Consider the following 22,749-nt stretch of genomic DNA (forward strand, 5'->3'; position numbering starts at 1 on the left):
TAATTATTGATTGAAAACGAATGTTACAATAGAAATCACATAATTGCTACATTTTTTATGAGTCGGTCGGTATCCAAACCATAAAAATTCATTTATAATTGGCAGAGCTATTAACGTTTAAAATCCTTCATTCTTTCGTGACGCTTGGTTTAATCCAAATTTTGAATTGACACCCTGCGGTAAGACGTAGTTCTACGTCAAAAAAATCAGAGGGGTTGTGTACAAGACACGACCGCATATATCAGGTGACGCAGGACTACGTAAGTGTCTTTGTAGTGATAGTAGCATGTATTTATGCTTGTAATCATTCGATTCTTTATGTATACATGCTATATGCAACATGCATATATGCTACATGCGTTGTAAGTAACATTTATCTAAGTAGTAACATTACATACGTTCAATTCTCAAAAGATTGTGCATTTGAAAACAATTAACCAAAATCAAGAACACAAACTATTGCTTTTCTGCTACCTTACTGAAATTAAAGATTGTTTTTATTACCCATGGTTCCCCACGTTGAAGGGATTTTACCAATTCAATCCTATTTTATCAACAGCACATCTTTTCATTACACTTCTAATGAAACGGCAAGCATGCGTATTCATACAGAGTCGTATTATAACCGAACACTACAGCTGGTGTACATTTTTCCAACACAGGTATCAAGTTCGCCGAGATTTAATCGCCTCGCAGTAAAGAATTTGCGATCTGTTGGGACAATGAACTTGTGTCATTTTTTCTGGCACACTTCCCTAACACAGACATCAAATTGGACTAGGTTTAATCGCGTTCGTAAGAAATTTGTTGGTACGAGGGGACTTTGTCACTCTTTCTGGCATACTTCCCAAGCAAGGACATCAAAATGGTCTAGGTTTAACCGCGGTGTTAAGAAATCTTGTTAAAATAAGGAAACTTTGTCACTTGTTTTGGCTTACTTCCCAAGCACAGATATCAAATTGGTATAGGTTTAGATAATAAAGAATCTTCCAACCAATCACAAAGCGAGAATTTTGGTACAACATAGGTTCATTATTTTCAATTTTTCAATAGTTCAACATCAAGAATCCATACTTTTCTTCATTTGGGTCAATTCTTAGAAGATTTTGCGATCGATTGGTGTAAGAATATTGAAAATCGATCGGAAAACCGCTGAGCTATTAGCGCTCAAAACCTGTCATTTTTCGTGACGCTCGCATTTTTCGATTTTTTGGAATGACATCCTATCGCAAAACTTGCCGTAAGACGTAGTCCTACGTCAAAAACATCCCGACCGACAGACAGAAATCTAATCTATACCTATAAAGAAGGATTTCTGTCTGTCTGTCTGTCTGTCCGTATGTTCCTTATAGAATCGAAAACTACTGAACCAATCGGCATGAAAATATGCATGTAGAGGGTTTTTGGGGCCAGGAAAGGTTTTAGTGATGGTTAGAAACCCCTCCCCCCACTAAGAGGGGGGGCTCCCATACAAATGAAACACAAATTTCTGCATAACTCGACAACTAATCAAGCAAATAGAACAAAATTTGGCATCTGGGTGTTTTCGGTGACAAGAATTTATTCTATGGTAAATTGAGACCCCTCCCCTCTTTGTAAGGGGAATTATAACTCCTCTCCTCTTTAAAAGGGGGGGCTTCCACACAAATTTCCTCATAACTCGAGAACTAATCAAGCAAATGGAACCAAATTTGGCATGTGAAGGTTTTCGAGGGCAAGAATATTTTCTATAGTAAATTAGGACCCCTCCCCACTTTAAGAGGGGGGGTTCCTGTACCAAAGAAACACAATTTTCCTCATAACTCGAGAAGTAATTAAGCAAATGGAACCAAATTTGGCATGTGGGTGTTTTTGGAGACAAAAATTTTTTCTATGATGAATTGGGACCCCTCCCCGTTTTAGAAGGGGGAGATCTTATACACATGAAATACAAATTTCCTCATAACTGAAGAACTAATCAAGCAAATGGAACAAAATTTGGCATGTGAAAGTTTTCGAGGGCAAGAATATTTTCTATGGTGAATAAGGACCCCTCCCCACTTTAAGAGGGGGGGCTCCTATACAAACGAAATACAAATTTCCTCATAACTCGAGAACTAATCAAGCAAATGGAACCAAATTTGACACGTGGGTGTTTTTGGAGACAAAAATATTTTCTATGATGAACTGAGACCCCTCCTCACTATAGGAGGGGGGGCTCCTATACAAACGAAATACAAATTTCCTCATAACTCGAGAACTAATCAAGCAAATAGAACCAAATTTGGCACATGGGTGTTTTTGGAGACAAAATTTTTTTCTATGATGAATTGGGACCCCTACCCAGTTTAGAAGGGGGTCTCCTATACAAATGAAATTCAAATTTCCTCATAACTCGAGAACTAATCAAGCAAATAGAACCAAATTTGGCACGTGGAGGTTTCTGGAGGCAAAAATATTTTCTATGGTGAATTATGACCCCTCCCAACTTTAAGAAGGGGTGCTTCTACACAAATGAAATACAAATTTCCTCATAATTCGAGAACTAATCAAGCAAATGGAACCATATTTGGCATGTGGGTGTTTTTGGAGGCAACCATTTTTTCTATGATGAATTAGGACCCCTTACCTTTTTAAGAGGGGGGGGGGGGGGCTCTCATACAAATGAAATACAAATTTCCTCATAACTCTAGAACTAATCAAGCAAATGGAACCAAATTTATCATGTGGGAGTTTTTGGGGGCAAGAATATTTTCTATGGTATATTTTCTATGGATTTCCCCACTTTAAGAGGGGGGGGGGCTCCTATACAAATGAAAAACAAATTTCCTCATAACTCTAGAACTAATCAAGCAAATGGAACCAAATTTGACATGCAAGTGGTTTTGGACGCAAGATTTTTTTCTATGGTGAATTGAGACCCCTCTCTTCTTTAGAAAGCGAGTTATGGCCCATCTCCCCTTTAAGAGGGAGGGCTTCCATACAAATGAAATGCAAATTTCCTCTTATCTCGAGAAATAATCAATCAAATGGAACCAAATTTGGCATGTGGGAGTTTTAGATGGCAGAAATTTTTTCTATGGTGAATTACGACCCCTTCCCCTTTTAAGAGGGGAGCTCCCATACAAATGAAATTCAAATTTCCTTATAACTTGAGAACTAATCAAGCAAATGAAACCAAATTTGGCATGTGGGAGATTTTGGAGTCTTGAATTTATTTTATGATAGTTAGAGACCTCTCACCCCTGTGGTAGGGGGATATGGAACTCGAGAAATTTGAGACTCTTCTATAAAACATTAGTCAATACAAGACCACAAAAACTATCTATAGTAACACTAGATCATTCAGGACGAGACGGTCGCGAGTGTAGCCGGTGACCCGCCGTCGGTAGCGCCGCCCACTGGGGGGCTTGCAAAACTCGAGATTGTGACAAAGATCATCCGAGATTCATGATTTATGTACAACACAGGTTAATTTGTGGCAATACGAAGTTTGTCGGGTCAGCTAGTATTTTATATATAAGAAGATTACCGGGTAGTAAGCGCTTGATTAACTGTTATTCAACAGAAATGTTTGTTGGGTATATCTGGCATCTGCTTACGACCTTTTGAAAAGTTGGTGCCGAACTTATTATATACCAAGCAATGCCTTAGGTAAAGAGCATTTTACGTGAAAAAGCGGCATGGTAATTTGCTGATATTGATATTGCGCTTTCCCTGTGCTGTGCTGGTACTTTGACAATACGCAGATGCCCGATGGGAAAGCAAAATCAATATCAGCAATGGTGTTAATTCGTAAAATGGTCAATCCGCTTGATATTGGTATTGGACAAAAGCGGCACGGCTAACATTGATATTGATATTGGTATTGTATTCCTTTGATATTGGTACAGCTGGTAATCAGTTAATGAAATGGCCGGTCAAAGTGAATACGCTTCCTCGGTTATAATGGAGACAGAAACGAACATGTCTGACGGAGACTTAGAGTCGTCCCAGTCCCACCCACTACAGAAATCATCGAACCGAAAAAGGGTGCTAGTGGATTGGCCCACTAGCAATATCGAGAAGCTAATTACTATTGTTGAAAGTAAGCATTATAATTGAAATCAAATTCTATCTTTCTCAACCTTAACATAAACATTTTAACACTTAACATTAACATATTTTTAACACATATATTTTTAATACATATTCCATTGAATTCGTCGTCATAGGATATATTGCTGGTCATTTTCGCTCCAAGTACTTTTACCGGAAAAACGTACACAACCTTGATTTGATCGCAGTAGATTGAACTTTGATCAGCATACTGTCGAATACTTCAGGGTCTAAACCCGCTTCTTCAACCGATGTTATCGTTCCAGCATTAAACCTAGTCCAATGTGATGTCCTGAAGGTAAACAATTTTCTTAAAGCTTAAACCATCCCTTTTCTTTAGCCGCCTTTAAAATTTAAGATTGAAATTAGTCCAAATTGATGTCCTGAAGGTGTAACGTCATCGACATTTCAACTCCGCCAGTGACGGACCTTCGCTGATGAACCGCCACGGGTGGCTCCCTAAAAAGAGTGAACAAGTGATGGGGAAATTGGATCGGGACACGAGCTGTCTGTCACAAGCCAGGATAAAGGAGGAGTGTTGAGATTTGTCGCTCGGCGTGCAGCTCCGGATGGCTCCATGGTAAGTTTATGGTGGATCCATCCGGAACTGCACATCGAGTCTCTTCCGCGGCAAATCTTGTTAAAATCTTTTGCTCTCAATGTAGCAAGTAGTCAAGGAGCATGCTACATTCTGAGCAAAGTGCGGAGGAGGACCCCAATCCTCGGTGTAACGCGACCCGTGCCTAGGGATGAATGCTTGGGGGGGTCTAATAAAGTTTCCCAAGGTCGAACGGAGCCTGCATGGTACCAGAGCACCCTGTGCAGTATATTGCTCCCTTTGTTCCAAGCTGGTAAAGAACCGTTGATTTTCTCCCCAGCAGAGTACAACCATCGCCATGGATAACCTTACAAAAATAACTGATGGGGCAACCAACGACCCTCAAGAGTTGGTGATAAACACCGGAGTAGGTGTAGAGGTGGCGCACGACGGTAGACCGGAAGTGCGCAGTCCGATCGGCACGGACAATACTGGCGAAGTAATGGATACAGGGATGGAAGAGGACTTTAACCTCGACAGCATGTCGCTGGAAGGAGGACTCTCGGCTTCATCTCTGATCCTGAATTCACCAACAGGGAATGCGGAGAGCGACGCGGATAACCTTCCCGATCCGGTGACGCTACCTGAAGTCAAGGGGCAACCTGGGACTTCCGGAGTTGTAGCCAAGCGTCTCTCCAATGCGCAACGGCGACGGCAGAAGTGGTATCGGAGCAAGGGCTACTCAAAGGACGAAGCGGAGGAACTTGCCCTTCTGCCGGCCGGCCAGCCTAGCCAGCGGGACCTTGTCGTTACCAAAAGGCAACGATCCGCTGATACGGCGTCGCCGAACATCAGCAGCAAAGGTCCCACTAAAAAGAGACCACGCAGTCGAGCCTGCGCGGGTCCTTCGGCACCAAAACCATCCTCGGGGTGCACCTACAGGGAAATGGTGGATGCTTTCAGTGTAGCCATAACTACGGCTGATTATCCCGTTTCCCTGCTCACTACGGATCAGCTCCAGACTGTCCGCGCCGTTCTTCTGGATCAAATAGCTGACCAGGAGACTCCAGCCATTAGACCCAAGTTCAGGAGCTGCCAGTTCAAGAACGGCTACTTGATACTGGCTTGCTCTGACCAGAACACGGTCAAATGGCTGGAGCAAACGGCATCTACTCTCGTCCCGTGGGAAGGAGCACAACTACGGGCCTACGACACGAAGGACCTGCCGTAGGCTCACACCTTCATAGGGTACTTCCAGGACAGTGTCGGTACCACGGACGAGAAAATCCTGAGATTCCTCCAGAATCAGAACGACGGCTTTTCAACGCAAGCGTGGCAGATACGCCGTCGCATTGTGCGTGGAAATACCGTGGAACTGTTAATGGAGGTTGACCAAAAGTCGGCAAGTCAGATCACTGAGCAGCGCTTTACGCTAAATTTTATGTTTGGCAAAGCACGCATGCGACAGGTTGGCAGAGGTCTGATCAACACAGGCGCAACAGTCTCTGCTGCAAAGCCGAGGAAGGTACGAGCGGAACTCCCTTCTGGGAGCGCCCCGCCACCACCAAGACAATGCAATCCTGCAACGTTGAGGGTGGAAAGTGCGGAACTTCCCACTGGAAGTGCCCCGCCGCCACCTAAACAATGCAATCCTGCGAAGACTAGGCGAGCGCCGCGAAAACCTCGCAAGAGGCGTACGCAGCAATCGCCAGTCGATAGCAGACCTCAGAGGCTCAATCCGCCGTTAAGTGCGGGTCGGACATCTGTGGCCTGTCGCCTGCGGCAACCGAAGTCTGCCGGTGTGAGCGACCCAGCCGCTCAACTCAGCGAAAACGCTGCTGGTACCCGTTCGCCAAGGCTCGATCCAGTACTGGATCAAGCTGAAAACGGCAATCCTGCCTCCAAATGAGCAGCTTTCGCTGCATCCAGGTGAACCTCCACCATGCCAAGGGCGCGTCTAGTGTCCTATGCCGGAGGTTCACCAAAGAGCAGCTGAGTGCTGCTCTGATCCAGGAGCCATGGATCAACGATACCACGATCCTCGGTCTATCCGGCGCTAATGGTAAGTTGATATATTGTAATACACAGTCCAAGCCTAGGACTGCCATTCTGTTAAATAAGAGAATAACATTTTCTCCAATTACAGAATTCATCCAACGCGACGTCGTTGCCATTACGGTGGTAGTCCCGACGACTAGAGGGAAGCAGGAGATAGTCGTTGCGTCCGCCTACTTTCCAGGGGACAAGGACGAAATACCACCGCCCGAGGTTGCTGAACTTGTGCGGTACTGCAGAGCAGTCAACAAGCCGTACGTGATAGGCTGCGACGCAAATGCGCATCACACGATATGGGGCAGCTCGGACACAAACAACAGGGGTGAGTACCTACTTGAATATCTTACTTCTAACGATGTCAATGTAATCAATGTCAATCAATAAACCCCACCTTTATAAACGCTATCAGACAAGAGGTCCTAGACCTTACTCTATGTAGCGCCTCTATAGCTGAGAAAGTCAAAAATTGGCATGTCTCTGATGAACCAAGTTTATCAGACCACAGACATATCATTTTCGACATCGAGGCTAATCCTCTAAAGAGTGAACAATTCAGGAATCCGAGGAAAACTAATTGGAGTTCCTTTAGGGATCATCTGATTGCCTCACGTAATTCCTGTCACAATAATATACGAACTCCAGTTGAGCTGGATATCGCCGCTAGTGACCTGCAATGTAGGATCACAGACGCGTATAACACAAACTGTCCCGTAAACACGCGAACAGTTTGCCGTGATGTGCCCTGGTGGAATGAGACGCTTAGCAATCTCCGTCGGAAGGCAAGGCGTCTGTTCAACAGGGCCAAAATCACGTCTAACTGGGAAGACTACAGACCTTCCCTCACCAAATACAACGCTGAGCTACGCAAAGCCAAAAGGAAATCACGAGTCAAATTTTGCGAAAGCATTCAAACTCTGCCAGAGCCTACGCGTCTGCAGAAAGCGATGTCCAAGGACCATTGCAATGGTCTAGGGCAATTGAAAAAAGAGGATGGGAGTCTCACTGTTACCACCAGGGAAACTCTGGAAGTTCTGATGAACACGCACTTCCCTGGTTCGACAGTGACCACTGGGCAAAACATAGGCGGGCATCAGTGGAATGGGTCATTACACAATGTGTCAAATGATTCGGTTCTACTTGCACGCCGATTGTTTACGGAGGCCTCGATCAATTGGGCACTCAGCTCTTTTGAACCAATGAAATCTCCAGGTCCGGATGGTATTCTACCCATTTTCTTACAAAACACGGACGGTGTTATAATGTCTGAGCTCATCAACCTCTTTCGAGCCAGTTTCACTTTGGGGTATATCCCAGAGAATTGGCGGAAAGTAAGGGTGGTGTTCATACCTAAGGCTGGCAAAAAAGACAAAACCATGCCTAAGGCTTTCAGACCGATAAGTCTGACTTCAACGCTTCTTAAGCTGATGGAGAAAATCACGGATAACTATATCCGCAATGAGTTTTTAAAAAACTCTCCGTTACATGTAAATCAACATGCATACCAACACGGTAAATCTACGGAAACCGCACTGCACTGCTTAGTGACGTTAATTGAGAAATCGCTCAAATATCAAGAGACGGCACTTTGTGCTTTTCTTGATATTGAAGGCGCTTTCGATAACACGTCCTTTGCGTCAATTAATACGGCTCTCTGTTAAAAGAGAATCGACCACACTACAATGAGCTGGATTCAAGCAATGCTCTCGAGCAGACAAATTACAGCATCATTGGGAGATACGTCGGTCACGATTTCGGTGATCAAAGGATGTCCACAGGGAGGAGTTCTCTCCCCCCTGCTCTGGTCACTGGTGGCCGACGCACTCCTTCACAAGCTGTCACAGCTTGGTTATGAGACCATTGCTTACGCCGACGACGTTGTACTTATCGTCAGAGGAAAGTTTGACGCAGTACTGTCAAGTCGCTTGCAAGGAGCTCTAAACACCACCATGTTATGGTGCTCACAAGAGGGACTTAATGTAAATCCCACCAAAACAGTCGTTATACCATTCACTAGGCGAAGGAAACATACCATTACTCCGCCTATACTGAATGGTGTCAGTCTGGGCTTCAGTAATGAAGTCAAACACCTGGGAATAATTCTCGATAAAAAACTGAACTGGGATGCCCACCTAGATTATGCTGTTAAGAAAGCAACTTCGGCTATCTGGGCATGCAGGTCACTGTTTGGCAAAACCTGGGGATTGAAACCTCAACTAGCCTTCTGGTCATATACTACTATTGCACGGCCTAGGATAACCTATGCTGCAGTCGTATGGTGGCCAAAGGTGAATGAGGTGACAGCCCAAGCCAAACTAAACAAAGTTCAGCGCCTGGCCTGTCTTACAGTTACCAGTGCCATGCGTACAACACCTACTGCAGCCATGGAGGCAATGCTATGCTTACTGCCTTTGCATCTTCATGTGAAGAAGGAAGCAGAGCTCGGCGCACTACGGTTGCAAAGGAGTAAAACCATACTCGAAGGTGACCAAATCGGTCATCTTCGCATACTTCGGGAATTCAATCTGACACCCTTAGTAACTTCAGTCTCTGACTGCATGGAAGCCAGGCCCAATATGGACGTTCCACATGAGGTGATTGAAACAGATCGCTCAATGTGGCATAATGGAGGGCCAGATCTTCCATCTGGAACTATCTGTTTTTTTACAGATGGTTCAAAAATGGGGGCCTGCACAGGCTCCGGAGTCTACGGACCCGGCATCAGGGAAACTATCTCATTAGGAAAGTGGCCCACTGTTTTTCAAGCAGAAGTATATGCCATATACATCTGTGCGACAATATGCTTGAAACGAAAGTACAGGCATGCGAAAATCGGTATCTTCACGGACAGCCAAGCAGCACTACTGGCTCTCAAGTCCGCCAAATGCGTGTCCAAATTAGTTTGGGAGTGCAGCACAGCATTGAGGGAACTCTCCCGCCAAAACAAAGTTTCATTACTTTGGGTGCCCGGTCACTGCGGAATCGAGGGCAATGAATTTGCTGACAACCTAGCAAGACAAGGATCAGCTCAGCAATTTATTGGTCCTGAACCGTTTCTGGGCACCTCCACATCCGCCGTGAAAGGCGAACTGATGACATGGGAAAAGCTAGAAATAGCATCCCGTTGGAATCAAACACAGGGTTGTAGACAAGCTAAACAGTTTATCTACCCAAACCCTGCAGTAGCTAAAAAACTACTCCATTTAACTCGTAGTGAACTACGCACGATCACGGGACTCCTAGCAGGACACAGCCCCGCTCTTTATCATTTAAAGAATATCGGCAAGGTATCATCTGACACCTGCCGCTTTTGTAACTCTGAACCTGAAAGTTCAGCGCATCTGCTCTGCTATTGCGGAGCTCTTGCATTATCAAGGCACAACTTCTTAGGATGTTTCCTTCTTACTCCATATCAGGTATGGAGCCTAAATCCCAAAACGGTCATTGGCTTTATAAACCATGTAGTACCGAATTGGGGCACAGGATTACAACTATTCCGCTCAACTCCATCAATGGGTATGAGCGATCCGTAAACTGTGTACAGCAATCGGGGCCTGCCATAAAAGACGATCATTAAGACTGTCGCAGTGGCCTTTTAACCCAATGCCCTTCTGGCATACAAAAAAAAAAAAAAAAAAAAAAAAAACGTCATCGAAAAGTGAACGGTCATATCCTTTCCTTTTGCCAGATTGTATCCGTATAGGTACTGCAAAATTTGTTCGAAACTGTTGTCTTGCATTTGTGCATGTGACGTGACACAGAATTCTCAAAGCGAGGAAAATCAGCGACTCTCTTATCCGAGAATAGTTTTGAACGTTTCATTTGCTGCTTTGCATCAGTTATTTGCTGGCAATTCCTTACATAGCTTCCATAGTCAAGCATTACAATTAGATTAATTTCTTTCGAAGATGATGGACAAGACAAGACAGAAGGGACCCGCAATGATGCTAATGTTGATTTGACTGTCAACTCAGTATAAGGCAGTAAGGTACAACACATTTTGCAAACGACTTTAACTTCTTTAGTAGCTTTCAATCATGAGAATGAATAAAACGCTGTAAAAAATTATCGACTTGCAAAAATTTGGATTTCGCAACCTGCAGCACAACCAAACCATTTTAACAGAACAAGTTTTTGATAGCATCAAATCATAATAAATACAAATCCATAAATACATAGATGTCTAACTAAATAGTGTTTGATGTTGAAATAAAATTTGAGGCGCTATTAACATTCATTCGAAAATAATTGAATATTCCAAACTGCAGTCTCAACAAACCCTATATATGCTGCATGTAGCATGAATCGTATTATTGCATGCATGGATATATGCTAGTATCGCCACGTCTTTTTGATGGAGTGTTTTTGTTTTTAGACTTCAGCGTGGTATTTAAACTGGGTTATCGCACGTGGTTAATTTTGCAGCTAAGCGCAAACCACTGCAATAAATTAAATTTAATATATTTTTTTTGAAACGATCGTTTCGTATAATTGGGAAAGGAGGGGAAAGAGTGGAAAGGAAGGGGGGGGAGCGATAAGTAGCTACGCTTTACAAGATGTCGTTGTGACTCCTATCTTGTTAAGCGTAGTTACCTATTACCCCCCCCCCTTCCTTTCCACTCTCTCCCCATCTTTCCCAGAAAATCAGAGGGGTTGTGTACCAGACACGACCGCATTTATAGGTGACGCAGGACTACGTAAGTCTCTTTGCAGTGATACTAGCATGTATCCATGCTTGTAATCATTCGATTCTTCATGTATACATGCTATATGCAACATACATACATGCTATATGCAACATACATACATGCTATATGCAACATACATACATGCTACATGCGTTGTATATAGCATTTATCAAAGTCATCAAAGTTATCAGCACATCATTTCACTACACTTCTAATGAAACGGCAAGCATGCGTATTCTTACAGAGTCATATTATAACCGAACACTACAGCTGTAGTACATTTTTCCAACACAGATATCAAATTCGCCTAGGTTTAATTGTCTCGCAGTAAAGAATTTGCGATCTGTTGGGACGACGAACTTGTGTCATTTTTTCTGGCACACTTCCCCAACATAGACATCAAATTAGACTAGGTTTAATAGCGTTCGTAAGAAATCTTTTGACGGGAGGGGGCTTTGTCACTCTTTGTGGCATACTTCCCAAGCAAAGACATCAAAATGGTCTAGGTTTAATCGCGGTGTTAAGAAATCTTGTTGAAATGAGGGAACTTGGTCACTTGTTTTAGCTTACTTCCCAAGCACAGATATGAAATTGGTATAGGTTTAGATCATCGTAAAGAATCTTCCAACCAATCACGAAGCGAGAATTCTGGTAAAACATAGGTTCCTTATTTTCAATTTTTCAATAGTTCAACATCAAGAGTCCATACTTTTCTTCATTTGGACCAATTCTTAGAAGATTTTCCAATCGATTAGTGTAAGAATATTGAAAATCGTTCGGGAAACCACTAAGCTATTATCGTTCAAAACCTGACCACTTTTCGAGAAAGATTTTTGTGGAATGACACCCTATACCATCTACCTTCCTACCGGCTATTCCAACTGTGATAATCTATACCTATAAAGAAGAATTTCTGTCTGTCTGTCTATCTGTCTGTCTGTCTGTCTGTCTGTCCGTATGTTCCTTATAGAATCGAAAACTACTGAACCAATCGGCATGAAAATATGCATGTAGAGGTTTTTTGGGGCCAGGAAAGGTTTTAGTGATGGTTAGAAACCCCTCCCCCCACTAAGAGGGGGGGCTCCCATACAAATGAAACACAAATTTCTGCATAACTCGACAACTAATCAAGCAAATAGAACAAAATTTGGCATGTGGGTGTTTTCGGTGACAAGAATTTATTCTATGGTAAATTGAGACCCCTCCCCTCTTTGTAAGGGGAATTATAACTCCTCTCCTCTTTAAAAGGGGGGGCTTCCATACAAATTTCCTCATAACTCGAGAACTTATCAAGCAAATGGAACCAAATTTGGCATGTGAAGGTTTTCGAGGGCAAGAATATTTTCTATAGTAAATTAGGACCCCTCCCCACTTTAAGAGGGGGGGCTCCTGTACCAAAGAAACACAATTTTCCTCATAACTCGAGAAGTAATTAAGCAAATGGAACCAAATTTGGCATGTGGGTGTTTTTGGAAACAAAATTTTTTTCTATGATGAATTGGGAGCCCTCCCCGTTTTAGGAGGGGGGGATCCTATACACATGAAATACAAATTTCCTCATAACTGAAGAACTAATCAAGCAAATGGAACCAAATTTGGCACGTGGGTGTTTTTGGAGACAAAAATTTTTTCTATGATGAATTGGGATCCCCACCCACTTTAGGAGGCGGGGCACCTATACAAATGAAAAACAAATTTCCTCATAACTCGAGAACTAATCAAGAAAATAGAACCAAATTTGGCATGTGGAGGTTTCTGGAGGCAAAAATATTTTCTATGGTGAAATAGGACCCCTCTCTTCTTTAGAAAGCGAGTTAAGGCCCAACTCCCCTTTAAGAGGGTGGGCTTCCATACAAATGAAATGCAAATTTCCTCTTATCTCGAGAACTAATCAATCAAATGGAACCAAATTTGGCATGTGGGAGTTTTAGATGGCAGAATTTTTTTCTATGGTGAATTACGACCCCTTCCCCTTTTAAGAGGGGAGCTCCCATACAAATGAAATTCAAATTTCCTTATAACTTGAGAACTAATCAAGCAAATGGAACCAAATTTGGCATGTGGGAGATTTTGGAGTCTTGAATTTATTTTACGATAGTTAGAGACCTCTCACCCCTGTGGTAGGGGGATACGGACTCTCATACAAATAAAACAGAAATTTTTGCGAAACTCAAAAACTAATCGAACTCGAGAAATTCGAGTCTCTTCCATAAAACATTAGTCAATACAAGACCACAAAAACTATCTATAGTAACACTAGATCATTCAGGACGAGACGGTCGCGAGTGTTGCCGGTGACCCGCCGTCGGAAGCGCCGCCCACTGGGGGGCTTGCAAAACTCGAGATTGTGACAAAGATCATCCGAGATTCATGATTTATGTACAACACAGGTTAATTTGTGGCAATACGAAGTTTGTCTGGTCAGCTAGTAATATATATAAATAATGCAACTTCAAATTTCACTGTTCCTTAAAATTTGCTATGCTTTTCGAGCCGGTGATACTTGCCAAGTAATTATATTATGTGAATATACGGTGCAATAAGACAGAAGTGAAGCGCCCGCAGTGTAATATAATTATTAATTAAATTGACATCGGTTGACCTAACATTTATACCCAAACCCTTATTCATTCTAAATGATAAACGAGTTCAGAATCTATAACAAGATAGCTTTGCAGTCCCTTTGTTATCTAAACAATAAAACAATTAATTTCAATCGCACCCAAAACCGAAAACACAACCTGCGATTCGCTCTAGTAGGTTCGAAATTTTTGAATTAGCAAAACAATTGTTTACAAAAGCAACACTTTTGTGTGCCAAGTAACTGATAGTGTAATTACCCTTCAGGTACTACTAAATCTATTGAAATGACATATAAAATATTCAAACATTCAACAAAACGACTTTAATGAGTGTAATTTGAATTCCACTCCTTGTCCGGCCGTTTTTCTTTAGAGCCCTCTCCGCCCACATAACCCAACACATATCGAAAACGAAACGAAGCGATATCTCTCGTTTAATTACCATCCAGTTTGTCCCATTCCCATTTAGAACTGTAAACGTAAACAGAATGTGAAGCAAAATGGGCTCGTACCCCTCTAATCCTTGGATTTAGTCGGTAAACGCTAAACTAACGGATCTAGACGGCAGGTGACCAGAGGCAGGTGGTGGTAGTTTCAAACTATGGGTTAAACGGAAACCATTGAATTCTTCCCTCATATGATTTTAAATTCAATCGTTTTGAGTTCGACTATCTAGTATGTTTGAAGTGACTCACTAATAGATTTTTTCGTATTAAATCAAACTGAATAGAATAATAAAAGTTTTCAAACTATGTGATCATTTTAAAATTTTATAGGAAATCGCCACAGAATTTGCAACAAATATTATAGAATGAACATGGATGACAGGCCTCAAACAAGCAACCGCAAAGCATATAACTTTCCCATCTCCTGCGAAAAATTAAACAACAGTACCTATTTGTGTGGAACATTCAATTTCTCTGGCATACGACTAAACGTGATGTTTATTTCCGCCAGTGCAATTCCTTTAGATGATTTCAGTTTAGGTTATCATGAAGCGCAATTGCACCAACTTCACTCGAATCTACACTCGCTAGTGACCGTCCCATATCAAGTACCGTTTGAAGATGGCTAGCAGCACATCAGCAGTAAAAATCAGCTCCTCCTTCCCGATGTATACAACTTTGCTATCGTTTAAAAAGTGGGGTGTTTTCGCCAAAAACCGATGAGTTCCGTTCAAAAGTTGATGTAGCTTTGCTCCGTTGCTCCAAGCGAACAAAGTTGAAACAATCGCCAGTAAAATATCGCCACATCTGATAAATTGGGTTCCTCTCTAATGTCGTAGTTAGATATGCTGACTTGTTCACAAGCAAGTTAAAAAAGTTATATGTTTGCCGCTCTCAGTTGATTTCCTGTTAGCAGAACTTTATAGTTAAAGTTTTTTTCTGGCTTCTGGCAACATTGAAGAAATGGACGCAATGTTTGCTTTGAAGTCCGGTTTTAGTTTAGCAAACACACCATTAAAAAAATGCAAATCTTGTAGGAAGTTATCTACCCCACTAATGTAGGGAGGTCGTTAGATAAACCAACGATTAGTGTTTCAGGTTGGCAGCACAGAAAATTATGATTATATGTTCTACAAGTAGCTGTTTTCCCAGCGGATAGAACCTGAATGTAGGTTACTGGTCTGGCGCTACCATATATCGATTTCATTTATTTACATAAGCGAGCAGTATTTTGGTGTACTAAACATATTACAAAAAATACTATAAATAGGTTTATAAGTCAGATACTTTAACTGATATAAGTCAGAATGATAAGCTAGATTACTGTGGTAAATGAGAGTCATTTACTCGAGTTAACTATTCTTTTTATTTACTTTAAAATTATGGAAGTAATCTGATCTGATATAAATAGAGTGATTCTACTGAAATTTGAGATAGTCTTACGATACTGGAAAGATACTTCTCACAATTCGAGCTAAAATTTCCGAGTTCAAACACCTTTTACCTAAATACTCTGCTGCATATACTGTGTATACCCATCATTCTAACAAATAGTTAGAATAACATAATACTGATGCATTTTTCATGATGATTTGAATGATCTGTCCGACATTGTATTATTAAATTTTGGAAAAAAACCTGAACCTATACTCGAACCTTCTATATGATACGATAGAAAACATATTCGAAAGAGAAACTTCCGGTGCATGATAATGCACCGTTGCTCTAGTATTCAAAATTTCTAGCTAGTGATGTGGAAACCAACGCCATTTTTGGTGTTGGCAGCATTGCATTGTTAGAATTCAATGTTCCACATGGTTTGTAATCCATCCGGCAGACCGACGAACGTTGCTGGTAGGCTCATTTGCCTGCGTGGTTGGCATAGCTTAAATTTAAATAACACTAACTTGAACCGCCACGCTACGTGTGGGACTCCAAAATTTAATGAAACGAACAGATTCGTTCCCGTTCGGCACCACGCAAAACCGTCGGATAATTTTAATTGAATTTTAGGGCCATTTTGTCTAGAATTGGAAAACACGACTTCCAAATGATAATAGATGAGATTTTGAAAGTTTCTATCTAATAACATAGTAAAATAAATAAATAAACAAATGGAAAGTCGTACCGTCATCCGGAGATAATTGCAACACTTTTGAACTTTGACCGGGTATACCTTTCGAAGTGTACCGTTTAAGTCCAAGTGTAAGTATCCAAAACTTGAATAGTTGTCAGTACTTTTGATTTATGATTGTGAGAAAAAATACCAACTAAATGAATCTGTAGAATGAACCGAAAATAGGGATGTTGCAAGTTACTCAGTAAACGAAGTTACTTGCAACACTTTTCTGATTTTGCGTTTCCTAGGATTTAAAATTTAATTTCAAACCGTGAATGACTATTTTTCAAAATTTTGAGTGTATTTGAGTAAAACAAGAGATACTGGAGCCATATTTTGTTTCGCAATTTCGTCTATTGCTTTTTTAAAGATATTCGGTGAAAATGCAGCATGTCAGTGAAGTCCGTTTCAAGGCACGTGGAATTTTTCACAATTTTAGTTTTTGTGGAGTAGTAGATAAAATAACATCATATAGACGCAAGCTTACTTTATACATACTGTCTATACGATGATTATCTATTTTATGAATGCTGCAAGCCGCGCCATATTGGAAGTAACAATACGAATGCATCGTTTCTTCTCCAAGTTCAAAATATAAACAAAGCTCAAAACAGCTATTTGTTAGCTAATATGATGCACTAATTGTCTAATTGTGTACAGGAACCAAAAGATAAAAAATAATTTCATGTCAATGAACTGACGCAACTTTGCATATCCATTTTTCCTACTCTGAAAGTGAAATTAGTTTCCAATCGTATAAAAACAAGCAGAACAATAATATAATGGATTAAACTTAACCAAACAATAGGTAAACGTCCTTTCTTTAAAACGGCATTGGCTACAAATGGTTATGTTAACAAACAAGTTAGAGCTATCAAAAACGTGATGCGCCGAAGTGTTATAAGTAACCCCGGTGTTGCAAGTATCCCCGGATGACGGTATATGAAGAACCCATATGAAGAAGCCAAATTATTGATGTATGACTACGCAAAGTAACTATTTCAGAGTTAGTAAGTTTCTAGCTTCTTCTGTCCAATTTGGAACACATTGCATGCACGGGAAGCTGCGCTGCCGGAAGAGAACGACATGGACGAAACCCTTCTCAAGGACTAGTTAAATGGTCTCTTTTGTATGATGTCTGTCTGTCTGTCTGTCTGTCTGTCTGTCTGTCTGTCTGTCTGTCTGTCTGTCTGTCTGTCTGTCTGTCTGTCTGTCTGTCTGTCTGTCTGTCTGTCTGTCTGTCTGTCTGTCTGTCTGTCTGTCTGTCTGTCTGTCTGTCTGTCTGTCTGTCTGTCTGTCTGTCTGTCTGTCTGTCTGTCTGTCTGTCTGTCTGTCTGTCTGTCTGTCTGTCTGTCTGTCTGTCTGTCTGTCTGTCTGTCTGTCTGTCTGTCTGTCTGTCTGTCTGTCTGTCTGTCTGTCTGTCTGTCTGTCTGTCTGTCTGTCTGTCTGTCTGTCTGTCTGTCTGTCTGTCTGTCTGTCTGTCTGTCTGTCTGTCTGTCTGTCTGTCTGTCTGTCTGTCTGTCTGTCTGTCTGTCTGTCTGTCTGTCTGTCTGTCTGTCTGTCTGTCTGTCTGTCTGTCTGTCTGTCTGTCTGTCTGTCTGTCTGTCTGTCTGTCTGTCTGTCTGTCTGTCTGTCTGTCTGTCTGTCTGTCTGTCTGTCTGTCTGTCTGTCTGTCTGTCTGTCTGTCTGTCTGTCTGTCTGTCTGTCTGTCTGTCTGTCTGTCTGTCTGTCTGTCTGTCTGTCTGTCTGTCTGTCTGTCTGTCTGTCTGTCTGTCTGTCTGTCTGTCTGTCTGTCTGTCTGTCTGTCTGTCTGTCTGTCTGTCTGTCTGTCTGTCTGTCTGTCTGTCTGTCTGTCTGTCTGTCTGTCTGTCTGTCTGTCTGTCTGTCTGTCTGTCTGTCTGTCTGTCTGTCTGTCTGTCTGTCTGTCTGTCTGTCTGTCTGTCTGTCTGTCTGTCTGTCTGTCTGTCTGTCTGTCTGTCTGTCTGTCTGTCTGTCTGTCTGTCTGTCTGTCTGTCTGTCTGTCTGTCTGTCTGTCTGTCTGTCTGTCTGTCTGTCTGTCTGTCTGTCTGTCTGTCTGTCTGTCTGTCTGTCTGTCTGTCTGTCTGTCTGTCTGTCTGTCTGTCTGTCTGTCTGTCTGTCTGTCTGTCTGTCTGTCTGTCTGTCTGTCTGTCTGTCTGTCTGTCTGTCTGTCTGTCTGTCTGTCTGTCTGTCTGTCTGTCTGTCTGTCTGTCTGTCTGTCTGTCTGTCTGTCTGTCTGTCTGTCTGTCTGTCTGTCTGTCTGTCTGTCTGTCTGTCTGTCTGTCTGTCTGTCTGTCTGTCTGTCTGTCTGTCTGTCTGTCTGTCTGTCTGTCTGTCTGTCTGTCTGTCTGTCTGTCTGTCTGTCTGTCTGTCTGTCTGTCTGTCTGTCTGTCTGTCTGTCTGTCTGTCTGTCTGTCTGTCTGTCTGTCTGTCTGTCTGTCTGTCTGTCTGTCTGTCTGTCTGTCTGTCTGTCTGTCTGTCTGTCTGTCTGTCTGTCTGTCTGTCTGTCTGTCTGTCTGTCTGTCTGTCTGTCTGTCTGTCTGTCTGTCTGTCTGTCTGTCTGTCTGTCTGTCTGTCTGTCTGTCTGTCTGTCTGTCTGTCTGTCTGTCTGTCTGTCTGTCTGTCTGTCTGTCTGTCTGTCTGTCTGTCTGTCTGTCTGTCTGTCTGTCTGTCTGTCTGTCTGTCTGTCTGTCTGTCTGTCTGTCTGTCTGTCTGTCTGTCTGTCTGTCTGTCTGTCTGTCTGTCTGTCTGTCTGTCTGTCTGTCTGTCTGTCTGTCTGTCTGTCTGTCTGTCTGTCTGTCTGTCTGTCTGTCTGTCTGTCTGTCTGTCTGTCTGTCTGTCTGTCTGTCTGTCTGTCTGTCTGTCTGTCTGTCTGTCTGTCTGTCTGTCTGTCTGTCTGTCTGTCTGTCTGTCTGTCTGTCTGTCTGTCTGTCTGTCTGTCTGTCTGTCTGTCTGTCTGTCTGTCTGTCTGTCTGTCTGTCTGTCTGTCTGTCTGTCTGTCTGTCTGTCTGTCTGTCTGTCTGTCTGTCTGTCTGTCTGTCTGTCTGTCTGTCTGTCTGTCTGTCTGTCTGTCTGTCTGTCTGTCTGTCTGTCTGTCTGTCTGTCTGTCTGTCTGTCTGTCTGTCTGTCTGTCTGTCTGTCTGTCTGTCTGTCTGTCTGTCTGTCTGTCTGTCTGTCTGTCTGTCTGTCTGTCTGTCTGTCTGTCTGTCTGTCTGTCTGTCTGTCTGTCTGTCTGTCTGTCTGTCTGTCTGTCTGTCTGTCTGTCTGTCTGTCTGTCTGTCTGTCTGTCTGTCTGTCTGTCTGTCTGTCTGTCTGTCTGTCTGTCTGTCTGTCTGTCTGTCTGTCTGTCTGTCTGTCTGTCTGTCTGTCTGTCTGTCTGTCTGTCTGTCTGTCTGTCTGTCTGTCTGTCTGTCTGTCTGTCTGTCTGTCTGTCTGTCTGTCTGTCTGTCTGTCTGTCTGTCTGTCTGTCTGTCTGTCTGTCTGTCTGTCTGTCTGTCTGTCTGTCTGTCTGTCTGTCTGTCTGTCTGTCTGTCTGTCTGTCTGTCTGTCTGTCTGTCTGTCTGTCTGTCTGTCTGTCTGTCTGTCTGTCTGTCTGTCTGTCTGTCTGTCTGTCTGTCTGTCTGTCTGTCTGTCTGTCTGTCTGTCTGTCTGTCTGTCTGTCTGTCTGTCTGTCTGTCTGTCTGTCTGTCTGTCTGTCTGTCTGTCTGTCTGTCTGTCTGTCTGTCTGTCTGTCTGTCTGTCTGTCTGTCTGTCTGTCTGTCTGTCTGTCTGTCTGTCTGTCTGTCTGTCTGTCTGTCTGTCTGTCTGTCTGTCTGTCTGTCTATCTGTCCGTATGTTCCTTACAGAATCGAAAACTACTGAACCAATCGGCATGAAAATATGCATGTAGAGGTGTTTTGGGGCCAGGAAAGGTTTTAGTGATGGATGGCAAATTGAACCAAATTCGGCATGTGAAGGTTTTTAGAGGCAAGGATTTTTTCTATGGTGAATTAGGACCCCTCCCCACTTTAGGAGGGGGGACTTCTATACCATTGAAATCCAAATTTCCTCATAACTCGAGAACTAATCAATCAAATGGAACCAAATTTAGCATGTGAAGGTTTTTGGAGGCAAGAATTTTTTATGATGAATTAGGATCTCTTCCCGTTTTAGAAGGGGAATTATGACCCCTCCCCCTATAATAGAGGGGCTTCCATACAAATCAAATTCAAACCTCCTCATAACTAGAGAACTAATCAACCAAATGGAACCTGGCATGTGGGGGATTTTGTAGGCAGAATTTTTGTATGATTGTTTGAGACGCCTCACCTTTGTGACAGGGCAATAAGCACTCTCATACAAACAAAACAGAAATTTTTGCGTAACTCGAAAACTAATCGAACTCGAGAAAAACCACCAAAAACTACCTGCAGCCCCTCGCAGAAATCACCTCTGTCTAGGTTTATTTGTTTTCCTAGCTCTACTGCCTTCTATTACTTTCCTTCAGTTGGGTCACCCCTGTGAAATGGTACTTTCTACGAAAAGATTTTCTGTGAAATGGTACATCCCGCGTAAGGTTTTTCGCGAAATGGTATTCTGCGAAACTCTATATTCCGCGAAAATGGTATGTCTATGTTCCGGAAAATGGTATTCGGCAAAATGGTTTGTAATGATGGCGAATATTTAAATGCTATCCGTTTTATTTTTTCAGGCTAAGCAATGGGGGGAGTTGTTTTCTACTTTATTTTCACAGTAAATAATAAATAAAATAATAAAATTAATGACTGTGAGGATTTACAATTGTAGAGTTTACACATCAATACAAATGTAATCACAGTAAAAATTATTCGGACAACGTCAGACAGACAGAAGGTTCGCTTGTGTCGGACAGCAGTTGTCCAACAATTCTTACTGTGATTTGATAGCATTTCTACGTCAATGGAAACCGATCACATTTGCTTGTTCCGTTTCACTTCGAGCCTTCACTGTGAGCTGACCTTTACACCTCATTACAAAGGTATACTGACGAAAGCTAATAACACAATATTTGGTCTTAGGCGAAAGTTTGGTATGTAATTTCATCAATATTTCTCAAGTTTTCAAGCAAATTCTGCAATTTTTGTGCTGCCAATTTCAACAAGAGTTCTCAATTCAACAAGAGCATTTTTAAAAAGGCCAAACGGCGACTCCTTTTTGCGAAGCGGCATATAACCGTTTCATTTAGGGACAGAGAAACTTACCAATACCCTTCGGTATCAAATCCATCCAATTAAAAATGAGTTATCACAAGTTGGGGATTTTCTATGTTCTGCTGTTCGCCAAAGCGTTTTTGTGCCGTAATTAGCTACGGAAGCAACTATTCCGTAATTTCCCAATTAAGTACGACAATAAAGCTGTAAAACATTTTTCCTGTTATTAAATATTTAATTTAATGAGCGCTATTTATTCAAGTGTCTTCCCATCATCTCCAATTATGTTTATATTTTCAGTTAACAAACCTATCAACCGTAACTAAACAAATACTTGCAATAAACGAGGTGAGAAATGTGATCAGCTTTGATATCAGTTGTGATGATCTGTTCGGCCATTTAGTGCGAATCATCAAAGGTATGAACTCTGCCTAGCATCATAATGAAAAAGTATATTGACGCAACACCGTAACCAATCACTTTTAATTGAATGTTATTACCATGGGCACCACACAGGGGGCGTGGAGTTATTTTACAACCAGCAAACAGTCACTTCCACTGCTCAGGTCAATCAACACCATTCATTTGAAATTCGTTTGTTTGATGTTGGGTTGGCCAAACGGCCGTTTCAATCAATTGAACCAAATGGCAGTTCTATTTTTCAAATAACTCGGCAGTGAAATTGCTCCAATTTGCATTTGTTGAAGCACCGTTCGTCGAACTGCGATGTTGTGTACATTGGCGGAACTGCTATGAACTGTCACCTTTAAACCCATGGCGACGGAAGTAAAACTAATCGAAACTTCGAGCCGTCGAGCCGAGAGCGAGCGGACCGAAGCGTCAACTTTTTCCTGCACGCATCACGACCGTATCGCAGAATGTTTGCATTTTACCTATACTGTTTGCATTAGGAATTTTAATCACGTAGTGATCCTGAGGGCTTTCGCTTTTCCGCGTATGCACACCAGAAATGTTATTTCTTCTAAACACGTGTATTATTCGTTCCTCGCCATCATCCGTTACGCGATCGGCATTTGCACTAAGTTATGCACGAAATGACC

The sequence above is a fragment of the Sabethes cyaneus genome, chromosome 3, assembly GCF_943734655.1.
Source record: "Sabethes cyaneus chromosome 3, idSabCyanKW18_F2, whole genome shotgun sequence".
Lineage (NCBI taxonomy): Eukaryota > Metazoa > Arthropoda > Insecta > Diptera > Culicidae > Sabethes > Sabethes cyaneus.